This window comes from Hemicordylus capensis, chromosome 3 (assembly GCF_027244095.1).
Source record: "Hemicordylus capensis ecotype Gifberg chromosome 3, rHemCap1.1.pri, whole genome shotgun sequence".
In the NCBI taxonomy this organism is placed as follows: domain Eukaryota; kingdom Metazoa; phylum Chordata; class Lepidosauria; order Squamata; family Cordylidae; genus Hemicordylus; species Hemicordylus capensis.
This window is the reverse complement of record NC_069659.1, coordinates 229291940-229312339: the sequence shown is the minus strand read 5'-3', so window position 1 is coordinate 229312339 and position 20400 is coordinate 229291940. Positions and strand designations below refer to the sequence as shown.

Genomic DNA, 20400 nt, shown 5'->3' with positions numbered 1-20400 from the left:
TTCCCCCAGGCTTATTGTTTTGGGGGATTTCAATGTTCACGCTGAGACCCCCCTAGTGGGTGCGGCTCAGGACTTCATGGCCTCCATGGCAACCATGGGCCTGTCTCAGTTGGTATTGGGCCCTACCCACGTGGCGGGACACACTCTGGATCTGTTTTTTGCCGACCGGGAAATAAATGATCTGGAGGTGGGGGAATTTAAGATCACTCCTTTGTCATGGACAGATCATCATCTGGTGGGGTTTAGTTTAACTGCTCCGTCTGCCCTCTGCAGGGGTGGTGGGCCGATTAGGATGGTCCGCCCCCGGAGGCTTATGGATCCGCTTGGATTCCAGATAGCCCTCGGGGAGTTTCCAGTGTCCAGAGCTGGTGACCCTGTCGAGGCCCTGGTTGACCTCTGGAATGGAGAGATGGCCCGGGCTGTTGACACGGTTGCTCCTAAACGCCTTCTCCGGCTTGGTGGAGCCCGATCTGCTCCTTGGTTTTCCTCGGAGCTTAGGGCGATGAAGCAACTCGGACGACAGCTAGAACGACGCTGGAGGAAGAGTCGCCATGAATCCGACCGAACATGGGCTAGAGCCCATTTTAGGGACTATGCCATGGCGGTGGGGGCGGCGAATAAATGCTTTTTCTCCGCCTCCATTGCGTCTGCTCAGTGCAGACAAACAGAGCTGTTTCGTGTGGTAAAAACCTTGCTCCACACATCCCCCCAGACAATGGGGAAGGAGTCATCTACAGCTCTTTGTGATCGGTTTGCCTGTCGCTTTGCAGATAAAGTCGCTTGCATCCGTGCTGACCTGGACTCCAGAGTTTTGGCAGTTCCGGCAGACGTGCTTCTGGTACCATCTGGTCCCGTTGTGTTGGATTCTTTTCAGTTGGTGCGGCCTGAGGATGTGGACAAGATCCTGGGCAGTGTGCGGGCGATTTCGTGCGCTCTTGACCCTTGCCCTTCATGGCTAATAAAAGCTGCCAGGGAGGGGATGGGCAGATGGTTGGAGGTGATCGTTAATGCTTCATTAAGGGAGGGCAGGATGCCATCGTGCCTCAAGGAGGCGGTGGTAAGACCACTATTAAAAAAGCCCTCCCTTGAGCCCTCCAACCTGGACAACTATAGACCTGTGTCTAACCTTCCCTTTCTGGGCAACGTGATGGAGTGTGTGGTGGCGTCCCAGCTGCAGAGGATCTTGGATGATACGGATTATCTGGACCCTTTTCAATCTGGCTTCCACCCCGGATATGGGACTGAGACTGCCTTGGTCGCTCTAGTGGATGACCTACGCCGGGAACTAGACAGGGGGAGTGCGTCCCTGTTGGTTCTGCTGGACCTCTCGGTGGCGTTCGATACCATCGACCATGGTATCCTTCTGGGCCACCTCTCGAGTATGGGAATCGGAGGCACTGCATTGCAGTGGTTCCGGTCCTTTCTTGGGGGGAGGGTCCAGAAGGTGGTGCTGGGGGACTACTGCTCGGCCCCGTGGCCGTTGGCCTGTGGGGTCCTGCAGGGATCGGTCTTGTCCCCCATGCTGTTTAACATTTACATGAAGCCGCTGGGAGAGGTCATCCGGGGACTTGTACTGAGTTGTCAGCAATATGCGGATGACACTCAGCTCTATCTCTCCTTGTCATCTGATCCTAGGGAGGTGGTGGATGTCCTGAATCGGGGGCTGGAGGACGTGATGGGTTGGATGTGGGCTAACAAACTGAAATTGAATCCTGATAAGACGGAGGTACTGTTGGTCAGTAGGAGAGCCAATCGGGATAAGGTGATTCTACCGGTTCTGGATGGGGTTGCACTCCCCTTGAAGGAGCAAGTACGCAGCTTGGGGGTACTACTGGACCCGGCTCTGCTTTTGGAAGCTCAGGTGGAGGTGGTGGCCAGGGGTGCCTTTGCACGGCTTCGGCTGGTGCGCCAGCTGCGTCCCTTTCTTGAGAAGGCAGATCTGGCCACGGTTACCCACGCCTTAGTCACGTCGCGGCTGGATTACTGCAACGCGCTCTACATGGGGCTGCCCTTGAAGAATATCCGGAAACTGCAGCTAGTGCAAAACGCGGCAGCGAGGGTTTTATCCGGAGCTGCCCATTGGGAACATATCACCCCCATTTTGAAAGAGCTGCACTGGCTGCCGGTTCGTTTCCGGGTCCAATTCAAGGTGCTGGTTTTGACCTTTAAAGCCCTAAACGGTTTGGGCCCGGGGTATTTGAGGGACCGCCTGCTCCCAAGGGTTGCTGCCCGGCTGACGAGGACATCTGAGGGGGCCCTGCTCCGGGTGCCGACAATGAGGGAGGCCAGGCTGTCGTGCACTCGGGACAGGGCCTTCTCTGTTGCTGCTCCTAGACTCTGGAATGCTCTCCCAGTGGCCATTCGTTCCTCAGACTCCATCACGGCTTTTAGAAAGCTTGTAAAGATGGCTTTTTACCCAGGCTTTTAAATAATTTTACTGCGGCTTCTGTGTGTTTTTATCTGTTGTATTGTTTTTATGGCTGTTTTATATGTTTTTAGCTTGATGTTTTTTATTGCTTTTTTATTGTATGTTTTAATTTTTGTAAACCACCTTGGGGTTGTGTTTTTAACGAAAGGCGGTATAGAAATGTAAAAATAAATAAATAAATAAATAAAAACAACAGCAGAACCAAATAATACAACAGAATCAGCTTTGTGAAATTTGTATTTTCAAATTTTCAAATGAGGGCAGTTCATGCTTGCTACCACAAGACCAGGTGTCCTCCCCTTCTTGTGGGTTCCAAAGGAAGCTTCTGTTCCAAGCTTAACCATTTTTGTTAGGGCTGTAGCATGGCAGGATTCTTTTTTAAACCAATATTTTTCATTTGGCAAAGGCAGGTGAAGAGATAACAAGGAAATCCAGTTTAAATTTAGTAAACATTCAAGATGCTAGGCTAGCTCCACTCTTCCCCAAACCCTCAAGTATTGTGAGCCATCCTGGGAGCAAGAAACAGGTTTTTTGGGGGGAGGAGACACATAAAGGAACAAGGAAGGCTTTCAATTGGGGATAGAATCTCCCCCCCCCCACACACACACACCCCATAAATGTAGGAAGCAGGGGAAAAAACAAACCCCACGCCAAAACAAAAACAAACCCACACACAGATAAGAGTTGTTTGACTTTCCTACTTGAACAGCTAGCTCCTAGCTGAGCTCCATCCTTAGTTCAAGCAGGTGAGGAGCTCAAGACAAGGCTGGGGAAGGACAGGGCTGCTGCTTTAATCCTTGTCAAAAGAGAAATTGGGAGTCACAGAGAACCTGCTTGGGGGCACGGCCCACATGCCCTTCCTCCCTTGCTTGCTACACCCTATATCCCCACTGCACTCACCAGGTCCCCGCAGAGGTTAATGCAAGCAGGAAGAGAAATCAACTACAGGTGGGTGAGCAGGATGCTTTCTTTACACACAGGCCTCTTTAGGATTCTCATTATTCAAGGGCCTCTCTAGGACTCTCTACTTGCTACCTTTAACCCTCCTCTTGCCTTGTCCCTGCAAACTCGAGATCTCAGAACAGGATTTGAGGCTCCTTCTGGAAAGACTCAGGGACAGGGAAGGAGTCAGGATCCCCCATCCACCGTTCTGCTGCTGTTCCTCCTCCTCCTGGGTATGCCTGCTGCCTTTCCTCCCAAGGGCCTGGCTTTTGTCTTTCATCACTTCCATCCCCAGAAGCAGGCAGTGGGTAGATTAGCCTCCCAAGAGCAGCTCTGGAGGAAAAGGGCCTGGGCTGCTCTTCCCAATGCTGCAGTGACTGGCCTCGGTGGGGGGGGCTCAGAGGCTGTGGATCAGGAGACAATTGTCTCCCTTTGTCTTATTAATGGTACGCCCCTGGAGAGCTGATTTACTGATTCGGGTTGGTGAGTAAACCAGGCCTCTTTATGTCTCAGCATGTTGGCCCACCATGGAGGGCTGGTCTACCCACCACATGAGGTAGGTAGATCAGGCCTCCATCCCAGACTTAGTGCCTCTGCTCTGTTCTAAGTGCCTTGTGTGGTGGGTAGACCAGTCCTCTGAGGAAGGTTGTTGCGCCAAGTCTGGAACGGAGACTTAAACAGCCTTCCAAAATGGCGCTCAGAGTACTCAAAATGGTTTGACTCAGAATGGTGTCATAATGTTCTTAGCTCAAAACAGGTCTTTCATTTGAAGGGCATTTTGTTTTGAGCTCAGAACACTCGAAATGGCCCATTTTGAATCAGAACATTCTGAGCTCGAAACATTTTACACATCCCTAATAACAGGGAGGTGGAGGAAAGAAGCAAGTCAACAGAACTGTTCGCAACTAGGCAAGGATTGCAAGGGTGGGAAGGCAAGGCAACAAAGCTTGTCACAGTCATGGAAGAAGGAATTGGATTGCCAATAACCTAGCAACATGGTGGTTGTATCAGAAGCATTCCGACACAGCTTCTTCTAGCTCATTAAAGACATAAACTCCAACAGCCAGTCAAGCATTTTGGTATCTTTATGAGTTTTTATCCTGTACTTTTTCATGTCATTTGTCCTGCTGTACTTTTGAGGGAGTGCTCAAAGCTCTCTTTAAGTGGATGAGGCAGGTCTTGTTCAGTACTTCACAAGAGTGGGTTGTGCTTTGGGGGCTGCAATGGGGAGGAAGCGGCAGGAAAATTTCCTTGTTGAAGCATCGTTCTACTTGCACAAGTTTGGATCCAATCCATTTTAGTTCTAAACTTTCTAGGATGGGAGTTTCATGACACTTGAGTGGGGGGAAAGCGTATTATTACATCTGTGCTTCTGCTTATAGACTTCTTCACTTCATGTGCACCTGGGAAAAGAATCTATAGGAGCCCGGTGGTTCTGATGATCAGCAAAGATTGGGCTAGTGGAGGCTAGCCCGATTTTTGCTGATCGTCAGAATAGCCCCTGTATGTGAATACAGCCATCCCAAAGCACACTGAAAGTCTCACTCCAGTTCATCACTCACCATCCTTTTCACACTTACAGCAGCATTCATCTGAAGACGTGAACATGGACTCCTGATGATGGGCAATTCTGGGATCAGGAGGTTGGGGCACCACAGGAGCACTGTAATGGCTACTTAGCAAATAAACTATAAGCAAATAAATGATACTATTATACACAATGCTATATTATACACAAACTCTACTATTTGACTTCTTTCTTTGTTCGAAACACACAAAAGCAGGCTAAATCTAGCCCATGGGCATTTGTACCTCAATATAATATTTGTAACATGTTTCCATTCTAGTTAAATATTTTCCTACCTTTATTGCTGATCTCAAATTAACTTTGCTGGATAATGAAAGGCATGGATATTCTTAACATATATTTTCATTTTCTTTAATGCAATTTTCCCATTGAAAACAATTCCCATTATATATATTTTAAATAAAGTAATCAGGTTCCAAATAAAGATATTCTCCTCAGTTATGAACTGCCACATCTACGAGGTGGTACTCGAGTGCTCGCCACCCATTATCCCATGGACTGCTCTCTCATGAGAGTGCTGGGCGACTGGGGGCTAGGGATCGAGCAGGATGTTCTATGGGGGAAAGCTGAGAGGATTGGTACCCAGGGACTGCTTTCCTTGTCTTGGTAACTCTCGCCAAGTAGATGTCAGAGCGTGCGCCCTGCCAGCCCATCCACCCATGTGGAAATGTTCACCCTTGCCTGCGCCCCTGAAGGGCAACCCTGTGGTCCCGCAAATCCACGTGCTGGCAGATCTTAATATGGTGCAATGCTGGACTGGACCAGGGAATTTTGAATGGGTTTCAAAACCCGGTGTCTCCGTCAGTGCCAATGCTTCGGGGTGTTTGGCTCTTGGGATCCTGGAGTAGCCAAGTTATATTTTTCTTACTGAAAGGTTGGGGAAGGAGTGCCCAGCCTCTTCCCCTTTGGAGGTTTGCACTGCCTGGGCTTACTCATGAGTAAGGCAGGTCGCAGGGGTCAGTGGTGCTTCAGTATTTGGAAGTGTGTTTTGGAGTGTGCCCCCTGCCAGTCCATCCATGTGGACATGTGCACCCTAGCTAGCACCCCAAAATGGCAACCCGCTGTCTCAGGGTCACTTTAAAATGGGGGCTCCTCTCTCTTGCGATTCCCAGCACGGCATGAGTCCAGATCGGATCCTTGAATTCTTAATGGGTTTAAAGATCTCCCTCCCTCCCCTCTGTGCACATGGCCAGGCTATGGCACATGGAGCATCTAGACCTCCTTTGGTTGCATGGAAGTCTTCACAGGGGATGGAGGTGGGGAGGTTGCTGATAATCTGTTCTAATTTTTACCAGGGAGAATTGGGGGGCCCACACAAGTAGGGCTCCCTTGGGAGGGTGGCTGGACTGGCTCACAAACTGTGTGTTGACCAGTGCCCTCACAGCCACATTGGTCTCCCCAGTAGACTGCCCTTTAGGCAGTTTACTGGGGGCAAGCCCACTAGGGTGAGCCCACTAGGCAGCAAGCTACCTAGAAGCAGGATTTTATTTAGGTCTGCATGGATGGCTTTGTTAGGGTTAGCCCTTGCAACATCATCCTAAATTATGGTGGGTCAGACCCCCCAGCATCCTTTGCCCTCCCTCATCTACATATTCCCTCCTAGGGAGTGTCAATGTCCCCCTCCCCTCCCAGAGTAATAGGGAACAAGGACCCTGGCCCCCACCCCAATTTTGTGCTTGTGCGGGACTATCAGGGTGCAGGGCTCTTTGGTGGCTACCAGTGCCATTGCTGCTGGAAGAAGCGCTGCCATGGCATGACATGGCATTCACCGGGATTTAAATGCCCTTTTCATGCTGAGTGTGGGCAGAGTACTCCAAAAATGCTTGATCGCATTCAACAGGCACTCCCTCTTTGAGATCATGGCCGATTGCGGCTGCTCCAATGACATCCTGAAGCTTTGCCCACAGTCTTGCCATGGAGCCAGGGGCGTAGCTATAATTGAGCAAAAGGGTTCAAAGAACACGGGCCTCCAGCTCCTGAGGGCCCTCCAGCTCCACCCCCCTCTATTTTCTTCATTATCTCCCTCACTCTGGAGGGCCACCAGAGAGAGGGATGAACATGGGCCCCCTCTCCCCTAGCTACGCCCCTGCATGGAGCCTGCTGGGATCAGCCTTAGTGGCTGAGTAGCAAGGAGGGGCTACCCTCCTGCAACTGGAGTTTGGCTGGCTGTGGTTTTAAGAACATCTGCAGAACAATTTACAGTTCTAAATTGAAATCTCGGGTATGCCAGCCTCCGGTTTCATGTTACTTATGAAACTGACATGAATCTCTCTGTATAAGTGAATGGTGAAAAAATGGTTTGAGAGGTGGTTCAAATGCGGAAACTAACATAATTCATAAGCTTGAAAGAAGGGAGGCAAACAAGATCATCTTTCTTTACTCAGTAGGGTCCACTTTTGGATTTATGGAAGATGAAATTTGATGTGGATTTTCATTTCATTTCATTATACTAAGCTGGTATTATGAATGTAGTAATATTTTCGTATGGTTATGTGGATATGATTGTTTTGAAAATGTATTTTGTATCAAATTTTTCTGTATTTTATACTGAGAATTTTTGTATTGAAATTTTGTTTAATTTTTTTTTTAAAGCACTGTGCTTGAGGGGATATGGAAGGTCTATCTGTGGTATTCAATCGACCAGTCTTGTTAAAAAGACAAGAAAGAAAGAAGAAAAGCGGGGACTCTCATGGTACCCCAGATGCAGCAGGGCTTCAACATCCTGCTTGTGCCCTGGGAGAAGGGGTGCAGATTAGAGGAGAGAGGAGACCAGGTTGCAGTTGGTGTATTTGCAGTATCAGTTGGCCAGCTGGAACATATCCTCCTTCTCCCTTCCCCACTGGCTTAATTTCCTCCCATAGTTTTAATCTCTGCATGCAGCTGTGGGGCAGTACTAAAAATAAGAATGGCACAGTTTCTTTTCCTTTTAGTTTTAGTTAATGCAGTAGCTAAACATCTACATCTTATTAGATGTTGCTTAAAAGACAATTCAAAATGCAAAAGGTTGTATTGTATTCTATCTAGTGATCTTTTGTGTTTTGCTGTTTGGAGGTTTGTCCCAGTGGGGATCCTGTAGAGACTGTGGGGGTGGAGTCAGAAAGAAAAGGGGAGGGAAAGGGGAAGGAGAAAATTGAGTTGTTCTGAATAACATTTTAGTTAAACCAGCGTAAGATTGCTTCGTGTTAGAAAGCAATCATAACTAGGGATGCAGTTATAAAAGGTTGGATTCAGCAAGTAGAAGGATAAAATCAATTAATACTGTTTTCCTGGACTCTTGTGCAAGTGCTAATGGAAGATATTCATAGTGCAGAGCTGCAATGTATTGGGGAGGGTGGGTATTATAATATGTGAAGAACAGAAATCAAACTAATAATAATAATGATGACACTATATCATTGATTAAATGCACATTGCTCTGCTCCAAAGACAAACTTCAAATGACCTCTTTAATGAGCAAAAGGTATTAAAATATGTACGCTAAGACAAAACCGAGCAAACCTTTCAGTGTGACACACCGTCCTCAGTGCTCCATTTAGCATGCCTGATGAAGGCACTTAAATACAGTGGCTGAGCACCAAAACAGCAAATGGATAATAGATAAGCGTGGTGTAGTGGTTAGAGTGCTGGACTAGGACCGGGGAGACCCGGGTTCAAATCCCCATTCAGCCATGAGACTTGCTGGGTGACTGTGGGCCAGTCACTTCTCTCTCAGCCTAACCTACTACACAGGGTTGTTGTGAGGAGAAACTCAAGTATTTAGTACACCGCTCTGGGCTCCTTGGAGGAAGAACAGGATATAAATGTTTAAAAAAAATTAAAATAAATAACACATGGGGCAGGGGAAGAGCCAACCTTCTGTCAAGGAGATTTATTTATTTATTTATTTGATTTTTATACCGCCCTTCTGAAATGACTCAGGGCGGTTTATAATTAAAAACAGAAACCATTAAAACCAATAACAATTAAAACAGAAATAGAAATATGAACACCAATTTAAAAACATCTTAAAAAACAATTAAACTATCAGAACAATTAAAACCCTGAAAACCAGGTTAGCATTAAAACAATTAAAGCTAATTAAAAACCCTGAAAGGCCAGGCCAAACAGATGGGTTTTAATATTAACTCTTTCTGTGACTGATGTATCTCATGGCTTCTTTCACCTCATCTTTAACTTTGATATTAGATTTCAGTTGCTCAATGAACATAGCTTCCTTGATCTTATGTCTTATTAAATTCCTTTCAACAGCCAATATTGATACTTTTGGTTTTCGGCCCATAAAATGGGCCAATATTATTATTTCCATTTTGTGAATAGATGGCTGAGGCTGAGAGAATAGACTTTATGGCTGACATCAGAACTGCATCACATACTTCCTTGTTATGAATATTTCACACTGTCCCACAATAAGTATGACCAAAAAGCAATTAAGTCATTGCAATTTTTTATTTCAGAAATATGAGTATGTTTAATCATCTTTCCTGTCTGTAAGCTTGTTATTATGGAATTTATGATTAAATATGAACAATGAGAGGCTAAGTTGTAGAGCAGATATTAAAGGAACATTGTGGCAGATCTGGTTAACTCCCTACTTATGGAAGCCCTTATGAACTGTCTCTCATGATATTGTGCAAAATGTGAAACCAGTGACATTTAATTACAAATACATTAGAAAATGTCGACACCACAGTGTAACAAAATTTGGAAACAATTTAATCTTTTCCTCTTCTACATGATATTTCAAGGACTAATTACTAAGAACTTTAGATTCATGTGATATGGAATGATTGCCCGTGTCATTCCGTTCAAGCTTCTATAAAGAGCCAAAGTAGTTTGCTCTTATGTTAATAGCAGCATTATTTATTTTATTTTAATCTAGTTTTGAACAGATAATTTTTCAACTATGCATTAGGAATTCTACAGTTAGTAGTCTGCCTTGGAAAGAATTGAGAAAATTATAAATGATGACCCAACTGCAACACCTGGCCAATTTAGTTCTTGTAGATTAGAAGTGTTATTGTCCATTCTTTTAGAATTATTTACATCCTGCATCAATCTGATTCAGTGTTTCCCAAGATTTTGACAATGTCAAAAGTCATGATTAATTAAAATGGAAGGCACACCTCATTTTTATACTCAAAAAGCTTTAGAGTGTGTAAGAAGAAGTATTCATCAACACCAACACCTGTGTTTCTTAGGAGTTTCTATTCTGAACAAGTCTCCTGACTGGCAGGAATTAAGTCTAGAGTAGTGACTGAAACAGAAGTGCAATAGGTAGCCCCCGCAGCAGTAACTGATCTGAAAGTAAAAGCACAGGAGAGCATGGTGTAATATCTTGCCTGTAGGCTTCCCAGAGGCATCTGGTGGGTCACAATGGGAAACATCATGCTGGACTAGATAGGCCTTGAGTCTGATCCAGGCTTGTGATCAAGGCAGTTATGTTCACACAAGATGCTACAAGTATCATTAGAATCTCCAAATATGGGGTTTTTTTTACATTAAAATGGCAGTTATGGGGAGGCTGGAGATCAGAATTAAGTCCATGGTGTCTGGCTATTTAACACTTTCCCCATGCACTATGGTCCCAATGGAAAGCTACCTGCCCTCCAAAGATTATATTAGTCTTGGGAGGAAGCTCTCACTAGCACCTGAGCAAGGTGCTAAGGAGCCACCTATGATAAAACTGAGGGCTGATGTGGAGGAACATTTGTTGGATTTAAATTGTTCAGGACAGGGAGGATTTCAGCTGAATAAAGTCTCCTCACCTTCTCACTCACTCTTGAATTGAGTTAAGGATGATGTGGCAACTTGCCAGGCTCATTGTGAAACTATTGCCTCTAACACAGAGATTCCAACACAGAAAGGGTTAACAGTGCCCAGATTGGACCATGAATTTATTTTTGCAAATGACCCACACTTTGATTCTATTACGCCTTTACTCTCCACGGCAAAGGACACAGGATCATCATCAGATCCCCAAAACTCCCTCACTGTATCCATGAACTTGGGAAACAACCTGGAGCTTATAAGTTTGCAGGAGGAGTTGCCTGCATCACAGATCATTGTTGAACTAGAGTTACCACCAACAGCAGTGGAAAAGATAGTGTGGATCTTCATGTCATAGATGAAACAGGGCACATCACACTGCAAGATGAAATGCTGCTGAAAGATGATCCCCCAGCGGACTGGGAATGAGACCATCGCTTTGCCAGATCATCAAGGAAGTACAAATAGTGATTGATTCCCAGAATCAACCAAGAAAATCAGATTTCTTTGTTGGAACATAGCTGGCTGAGCAGCAAAGAAACTGGACCTTACTTTCCTTAATTATATGCAATCATATGAGATAATTATGCTACAAGAGACCTGGATGTGTGATCTGTGATTGGATAGAGATTGATGTGTTTATGGTCTGTGATTGGTTACTTGTGATGAAAGGGAATAAAGACAGGGCGAAGGGAGGGCTGGTCACTTTAATTGCTTCTAAATTACAAGTAGAGATAGTTAGATTACAACCCCATGACTTTTTTGCCCTGGCTTGTCTTGTGAGGTTCAGAAAGATTGATGTGCTAATTGTAAATATTATGAATAAGGTTATGAATAAGGTTAACTGCCCTGAGCCACTTTGAAAGGGCAGTATATCAATCAATCAATCAATCAATCAAATAAATAAGTGGGATCAATTGAAAAAAATGTATTGCAGATGCCTTAATAATACACCCTAAGGCTTGTGTAGTACTAGGAGGAGATTTTAATGCAAGAATTGGCATGGATGATGGGACCCTTTACACTTACTACAATGCTATCTCCCCAGAGAGTGAAGGGGGAAATCTTTTACTCCCACAGCAATCCAAAGATCCTGTATTTAACCAGAAGGGATTTGGGTTGCTACAAAGGGCAAGCAGATTAGATCTGGCAGTCTTGAATGGGTCTATTAAGAATGATAGTTCAATTTAAGCGTAAAGTAATGCAAATTGGGACAAAAAACCCAGCTTCAAGTATACGCTGGTGCGATCTGAGCTGTCGGTGACGGACCAGGAGAGGCATCTTGGGGTCGTGGTGGACAGCTCGTTGAAAGTGTCAACTCAATGTGTGGCAGCTGTGAAAAAGGCCAATTCCATGCTAGGGATCATTAGAAGGAGATTGAAAATAAAACGGCTAATATTCTAATGCCCTTATACAAAACTATGGTGTGTCCGCACTGGGAGTACTGCGTACAATTCTGGTCACCACATCTAAAAAAGGACATTGTAGAACTGGAAAAGGTGAAGAAGAGGGCAACCAAGATGATCAGGGGCTTAGAGCACCTTTCTTATGAGGCAAGACTACAACACCTGGGGTTATTTAGTTTAGAAAAAAGACAACTGCGGGGAGACATGATAGAGGTCTATAAAATCATGCATGGTGTGGAGAAAGTGGATAGAGAGAAATTCTTCTCCCTCTCCCATAACACTAGAAACAGGGGTCATCCCATGAAATTGCTTTCCGGGAAATCTAGAACCAACAAACGGAAGTACTTTTCCACACAATACATAATCCACTTGTGGAGTTCTCTGCCACAAGATGTGGTGACAGCCAACATTCTGGATGGTTTTAAGAAGGGTTTGGACAACTTCATGGAGGAGAGGTCTATCAATGGCTACTAGTTGGAGGGCTATAGGCCACCTCCAGCCTCAAAGGCAGAATGCCTCTGAGTCCCAGTTGCAGGGGAGTAACAGCAGGAGAGAGGGCATGCGTGGTGTAGTGGTTAGAGTGCTGGACTAGGACCGGGGAGACCCGAGTTCAAATCCCCATTCAGCCATGAAACTAGCTGGGTGACTCTGGGCCAGTCACTTCTCTCTCAGCCTAACCTACTTCACAGGGTTGTTGTGAGGAGAAACTCAAGTATGTAGTACACTGCTCTGGGCTCATTGTGAAAATAAATAAAATAAACTCCTGCCTGTGGCTTCCAGCGGTATCTAGTGGGCCACTGTGTGAAACAGGATACTGGACTAGATGGGCTTTGGGCCTGATCCAGCAGGACTGTTCTTATATTCTTATGTAATGATTGCCCAGGTGAACTTACATTCTGGTCTGGGTGCAGATGTAGCATATTAGACTATATACTAGTTTCATATAAGCTACTTATTTATGTTGTTTATTTTGCCATGGACATTAAGGGTCAATAGCGATCATCTTCCTATTACCCTGATAATACAGCTGGAAGGGTTTGAAGTTTGCAGTAGGGTGGAGTTTTTAGAGGGGTTCGATTCAGATATGAAAAATGGTAAAATTAAATGGACTGATAGGATTGGAAAAGCAATTGAGGATTTTCTTAATTTGATTAGTACACTGCAAATGCATTCCAAAATTATGGAGCTTGCCTTATTTGAAGAAGTTATACAACTGTTCCAAGATGTGGTTAAAAGTTTTCAAACGGTTTAAATGAGCGAGTCACACATGAAGGCCCATTCTAGTTATAGGGGAAATTCTAGATCTTGATTTGACAGTGATTGTGTCAAGGCCAAAAAATAAAAGTCATTTGTGAAACATTTCAAACACTATAGGCAGAGTGACCATCACTCTTTTCCAACTGCCCTGTTACGGGATAAGAGACAGTATAAAAGGCTGATCTTTCCCCCCTCTCATTATGCATCTAAGGCAGCCCATTTGCCATTAGAGACCTTTAGTTTTAAATTTAATGAGCTACTTGTCTGGCCTTTGGTTACAATCTCAGAGGTGAAGGAACTGATAGCCCAGTTGAAAAGTGGGAAGGCACCTGGTTATGACCATATCTCTGTGGAGCTGATTAAAAACAATGCTGACTGGTAGGCTCCAGTTCTAGCGGCACTTTTTACAACCATTGTCTATACCGGGAAAGCCCCAGAGGAATGGAACTTGGCACTTATTGTTCCTCTCTTTAAAAGGGGTGTGTGTGAAATCAAATCCCACAAATTACCGTCCAATAAGTCCGCTAAGTGTGGTTGGAAGACTCTTCGCTAGACATTTATGGGGTAAGCTAAGAGAGTGGATGGACAATGAGGGGGTAATTACTGAAGAACAGGCAGGGTATAGAGAAGGGCACTCTGCGGTAGATCAGTGCTTGATTCTGCAACATCTTATTGACAAATACTGTGCCTGGCCAAAGAGGACCCTGTTTGTAGCATTCATAGATTTTAAAGTGGTGTTTGATTCGATAGCTAGGGACAGACTATGGAGGAAATTGGAAGTCTCTTCCATAGACCGTCGCCCCTTGGCCCTTATACATATGCTACATGATAACAACTAGCTTATGATGAGATATAGATATTTAATGCAGAATATACCCATTCAGTGGGGATGAGACAGGGTTGAATTTTGGCCCCTCTCCTCTTCATTTCTTATATAAACCCATTGACACACTCTCTATTAGAGTCAGATTTCCACCCTCTGAAATTAGGCCAGCAATCTGTTCCAGTGCTGCTCTATGCAGATGACACAGTAATTATCTCCTTTAAAGAGATAGGCTTGTGCAGAGACCTCTGAAAATTTGCTACATACTGCTGAGAGGAAGAACTAGAAGACCAAAATGATGATGTTTCAGAAGAGATTTGTGCAGCATAAGTGGCAAATTGAGCTAGGTGGGTCTCCCTTGGGAGGATGTTCCACAGTTCGGTGCAACCACAGAAAAGGTCCTTTTTCAGTAGTCCCCATCTAAATTCCATAGGCAAGGACACCCAGAGAAATGCCATGTCCTGACAACAGGACTTAAATTACCTCATAGTTGGAGGCTGTAGGAAAGGATGCTAGGTGACATGCATGTCTTCATGCGAGAATAATAATTAATCTGTGCTTTTTTAAATCATGGGGATCAGTGTTCCCTGTAACAGGGATTTCCAGATGTTGTTGACTACAATTCCCAGAATTCTCGGCCAAAGGCTGTTGCAGCTGGGGATTCTGGGAGCTGTAGTCCACAACATCTGGGAATCCCTGTGACAGGGAACACACTGATGGGGATATGAAAGGGAATATTGCAACATAAGTCTGAGTAATTATGGACAGTCAATCATAGCAGTCTTGTGGTGGAGAAGGGTGGGGTGGAGTGTACAAAGGCATCTTTGAACTGTATGTATAGCTGGCCTTGACATTTTCTTTGGATCGAGGAACCAGCCCCCAAATTTGAGAGCTAGGCAATAGACACTTGACAAAATTACTGGACTTAGTGACAGGGAGGGTGAGGGTAAATGGGCTTCTCTTTGTACCCTTTACAAATAACTTAGAGCAGAAACAGGTTTGCCTGGGGCAAATAACTCCTAGTGGCTGTTCTCACGTGCAGCCTAACCCAGGATAGGGAAGCCCAACCAGGGCTAAGCTGTGTATGACAACCACTGGAATCAGGCCTGATCCTGACAAGGCAGCGCTGCCTAGTCCAGCCTTTTAAACCCAGCCTAGAGCGCCTATTTTCTGGAGGATCCTGTCAATGCACCGTGCTCATGGTGCGGTGCACTGTGGGATATCCAGAGGCTGGATATGACATCTGGAGGCTGGGATGTCTTGATGCAGCATAGATCATTAGAGGAGAGCTGGTCTTGTGGTAGCAAGCATGACTTGTCCCCATAGCTAAGCAGGGTCTGCCCTGGTTGCATCTGAATGGGAGACTTGATGTGTGAGCACTGCAAGATATTCCCCTCAGGGGATGAAGCCACTCTGGGAAGAGCAGAAGGTTCCAAGTTCCCTCCCTGGCTTCTCCAAGATAGGGCCGAGAGAGATTCCTGCCTACAAGCTTGGAGAAGCCGCTGCCAGTCTGTGAAGACAATACTGAGCTAGATAGACCAATGGTTTGACCAAGTATATGGCAGCTTCCTATGTTCTTATATTCTGAGAGTGCAGTCCATGCTCCCAGCAACATTTATACGATTGTCTCAGGGAGAAGATGAATTGGACCAGCCTTCCCCACCCCCGCCTGATGTTACACTCTTTTCCTGGTAACACCTAACACATTTAGTATGACGATATCATTGCATGGTGTGTTTCCCCACCCCTGCTGCATATCACTGGCTGACATCCTGACTAAATCTACTAGATGTAGTCCTCTTGAAATGCAGTAGTCCTTTAGAGTAACTCCCGGGTAGTACTATTGAGTACTTTAGTCAGGATGCCAGCCACCAATGACTGGCAGTGTTACAAGGAAACGTATTGCACAATAACATCATGCATTGCGTTATGGTTATATTAGACATTACTAGAAAGATGGGGGAAAGAGAGCTGGTTTGGTGGTTGGCTGGTTTGTGCCCTTTACATAGGAACATAGGAAACTGCCATATACTGAGTCAGACCATTGGTCTATCTAGCTCAGTATTGTCTTCACAGACTGGCAGCGGCTTTTCCAAGGTTGCAGGCAGGAATCTCTCTCAGCCCTATCTTGGAGAAGCCAGGGAGGGAACTTGCAGCCTTCTGCTCTTCCCAGAGCGGCTTCATCCCCTGAGGGGAATATCTTGCAGTGCTCACACATCAAGTCTCCCATTCAGATGCAACCAGGGCAGACCCTGCTTAGCTATGGGGACAAGTCATGCTTGCTACCACAAGACCAGCTCTCCTCTCCTAAGAATACAGCACCCGGTATTCCCAGGCGGTCTCCCATCCAAGTACTAACCAGGCCTGACCCTGCTTAGCTTCCAAGATCAGACAAGATGGGGCGCATTCAGGGTAGTGTGGTCGTAGACTCAGGGTAGTGTGGCTGTAGACCCGTTCTGCCTCTGGGAGAGATCTCGCTTGCAGCAACAAATTGTCTATATATGCAAACAGATGAATCCCTTTCTGATGGAGTTGCGCCACCAGTGGCGCCAACAACTTTGTGAAGACGCGAGGGGCTGCTGACAGGCTGGCGGGGAGTGCTGAGTATTGAAAATGCCTTCCAGCATATTTAAACCAAAGGTACTGCCCTGCTTTCCGGGTGTATAGGAAGATACAGGTAGGCCTCCCTTAAATCTATGGACGCCAGCACATCCAGATGAAAGAGTTCCTCTGAAACTTCTCTTAGAGTTTCCATCTGGAAATGAGTTCTGCGGACCCATCTGTTCAAAAATTTTAAGTCTAAAACAGCTCTCCTTGAGCCATCCCTTTTTGGGACGGTAAACAGGATAGAGTAAACTCCCTCTCCCTCCTGTGCCAGAGGCACTGGCTCCACTGCCCTGAGGTCCAGGAGGTGTTGGATCGCCTGGACCATCGGCAAATGCTTTGAAAATGCTTTTGACCTTGGAGTGGGGATAAAGCGGCAGTGGGGAGAAGAGTGAAACTCTATCCCGTAGCCGTGATGGATCAGCTGCAGAACCCAGTCGTCTTAGGTTGCATCTTCCCAGGCTGGGGCAAGGTGAGACAAATGCTCTCCAAGCCCGACATGCTTCAAGTCATTATTGTGGCTTTTGCTGCTTTGACTGAGCAGCTTGCTGTTTGTAGGTACCGAACCCTCTCGTCTAAAGGGTGCTCTCTGACGATTCCAAGATCCCCTCTGGAATTCTGTATCTCTGTCCCGGCCCCAGAAGGGCCGGAAGCTATAAAAAGGCTTTGCTAAGCAGGGTCCATCCTGGCTTACATTTGAATGGGAATCTATATGTGTGAGCACTGTAAGATATTCCCATAGGGGATTGAGCCACTCTGGGAACAGCATCTGCATGTTTGCATGCAGAAGGTTCCAAGTTCTGAAAGAGATTCCTGCCTATAACCTTGGAGATGCTGCTGCCAGTCTGTGTAGACAATACTGAGCTAGATGGACCAAAGGTCTGAATCAGTATAAGGCAGCTTCCTATGTTCCTATGAGACACGGAGCTGTGCCAGCTCCTTGCTTTTTCTTATATCTAATTCCACCCTATGTTGAAACCAATAAAATGTGTATAAGATTCAGGTATGTGACTCACAGCTGCTTTTGTGACTTCACTCAGAATTCACAAAACTCTGATGATTTGTATTACTTTTGGTACAAACTTCAAAAGATCTGAAGGTCTTTAGAAATCTTTATGATTTTGAGAGGGGCAGAAAATAGACACTGAAAGGTGATCTTAATTTTTTTAGAACATCTAATTAAGAAAGAAAGAAAGAAGTACAGCTTTGAAGTTTCAAAACTCTCCCTGGGTTCAAAGAGGCATTCATTTTCTGATGAAGGAAAAACATTTTCTCTAGAAGTCTCTACTCATGGAGGACTTATTTAAATGGAGATTTTCAGGGTCTGGCAGTGTTGTCATAAAGTGTTTGTCCTCAGTTTAAGCTTAGTATGACAGATCTTTCATTTTACCTAAGAAGGTGAAAGAAAGATGTTGATGTTTGCATCTGGATGGTACAAGGCCTGCCTCATGACTAGTCCTTAACACATTCAGAAGCTGCATGATATGTTGTGGCAAAGTAGATTATTAGTTAACCATAGATAGCAGGCGTTAACACAAACTACAGTGATAATGTGATTGCTAATAAAGCTGGAACATATGTTCACTTTAGTTAAAAACCCCTCAGTGCTTTCTTATGTAGCACTAGAGATGTGTGAGCTCTCTCCTGCTTGTCTTGAATTAGCTTGGAAATAATCCGATCCTTTCCCCCAAAGGTTGGTGGAAGACGAATTTGCAAGCCAATTTGAGGCCCAGAAAACTACTTATTCCACCCCCAGAACAGTCTTCTCATCAGCCCACACTACTCTAAAATCATCTACACTGGCAATACCACTCTGAGATTATTTTAATGAAAGGTGGCATATAAAACTAACAATAAAATAAATATGCAATCACAAAAACAAGAACTGTGGAGGAAAACAGTAAAAGTACCACATTTTAAAGTTTTAAATAATTATTGGTAGCAACTGTATAGCAATCAATTTTAACCTAAACCTTAAGCACCAGTGTCGTTCAAAGGGGGGGAAAACCCACATTAGAAACTCATATATATTTTTCCTTTTCCCCTGAGCAATAGTGGTGCCTAAGACTTATGCTAAACATTATTATTTCACACTCAAACGTTCGAAGGGACTAATTTAATGCTTTTAAATCTTTTGTCTGTTCTCAAAGTAGTCTGTATACTCACATGTGGCTTTGAGGGTTAGGAAGGAGAGTGCTGAGGAACTTCTCCAAGCACAATAGAACTTTGGGGATTTAAAGAGCTAGACTCCCTTAGAGCTTGGCTTCTCCAAACTCTTAAGGTTTGTGTCTGGTCTGGACTTGAGCTGGGAGAAATCTGCTGGCATCTCTAGTTAGCACATTAAAAAATGGCAACTCAGAGTAACCGTAATAGAATTCCTATTACTCTCTTGAAATCTGTTGGTTTGCAATCTGAAAGCTTGTTTTTGATGGTACTTTTGATGACTGGTGGACAGAGGCGTAACTAGGGAAAACGGCACCCGGGGCAAGCACTGAAATGGCGCCCCCCCCACCGCGCCCCCTCCCCCCTAGGTTTTTCCTCACAAGCGCCCGCCGCCACCGCCGCCAAGCCAGGCCACTGACTGGCCACCAGGCGCCAGCAAAGCAATGGGGGGGGGGGGCGCAGGTGGCGCGGAAGGGACCGCTCATGGGGAAGGGGGCACCGACGCGCTCCCTTGACTGCTGCAGCACTGCTGCACTGAGCAGGAAACATTTGTATTAACAAAAAATTTAAAAAAAATTTAAAAAATTTGGTGGATGACTCAGTCTAGATTTCTGTTGCCAACTGGATTTTCAGTTCCTGAAGAATGGTTATCTTGGACAATAAGGATGCCTACAAACTGACAATTCAAATAACCAGCTGTTCACACTGGCATCTGCAATGAGAGCAAGGATTGGCAATGCATTTCTAAATAAATAAATAAATAAAATTTAAGCATCTTTTAATTAGCTAATCGATTGACTACATTCATAACTGCATATTACAAAAGCCTAAGAATTGATCCACAGGGCCCAAGCATGATGGCAGAGAGCAAAAGAAGATACTATTTTATCTCTCCAGTAACTTATTTTGCAATTGCTTCCATTCATTTGTTTCAACTATATTTGCATCAAATTGTTTGATATTTACTTCATTCTTGTGTCTCAAACACATTTTCAAAATGTCTCCTTGTTCCACCTGTAGTAGAAAAAACATGCACTTTATACTACTGAATGTGCTACTGATTTTACAGCAAAGAACAGGAAGCTCCTTTATATTTTACCTCATTCCCCTGCCCCAAATAGTTATGATCAAAATTAATCAAAATATGAAAAAATAGAAACATTAAGAAGCACCATGTCTGTTTTAAAAAAATGACTGTTCCCACCCTCCCTTCTCCTATTCCTACAAAATAAAATATTATTCTACCTTCCTTAAACTCTTATGTAGAACATGTAGGCCGAGGCTTGATTATCAGAGAAGAGTTTTAGGCTGTGGCTTGATTATCAGAGAAGAGTCCTAAAGAGAGGCCACATTCGCAAGTAACTCAGAATGGTGGGTTCTGAGTTCTCTGTTTTATACCTGAAGGTATTATTTATGTTGATTT

General features: G+C 44.8%; 1 protein-coding gene and 1 pseudogene across 14 annotated transcripts in view; one reads left to right on the top strand and one right to left on the bottom strand.

Moving 5' to 3' along the window:
- CTNNA3 (catenin alpha 3) overlaps positions 1-20400 on the top strand; it is a 1115062-nt gene that overhangs the window by 868288 nt on the left and 226374 nt on the right. The gene's annotated exons all lie outside the window — the stretch shown is intronic.
- LOC128352613 (uncharacterized) lies at positions 16521-16639 on the bottom strand (annotated as a pseudogene).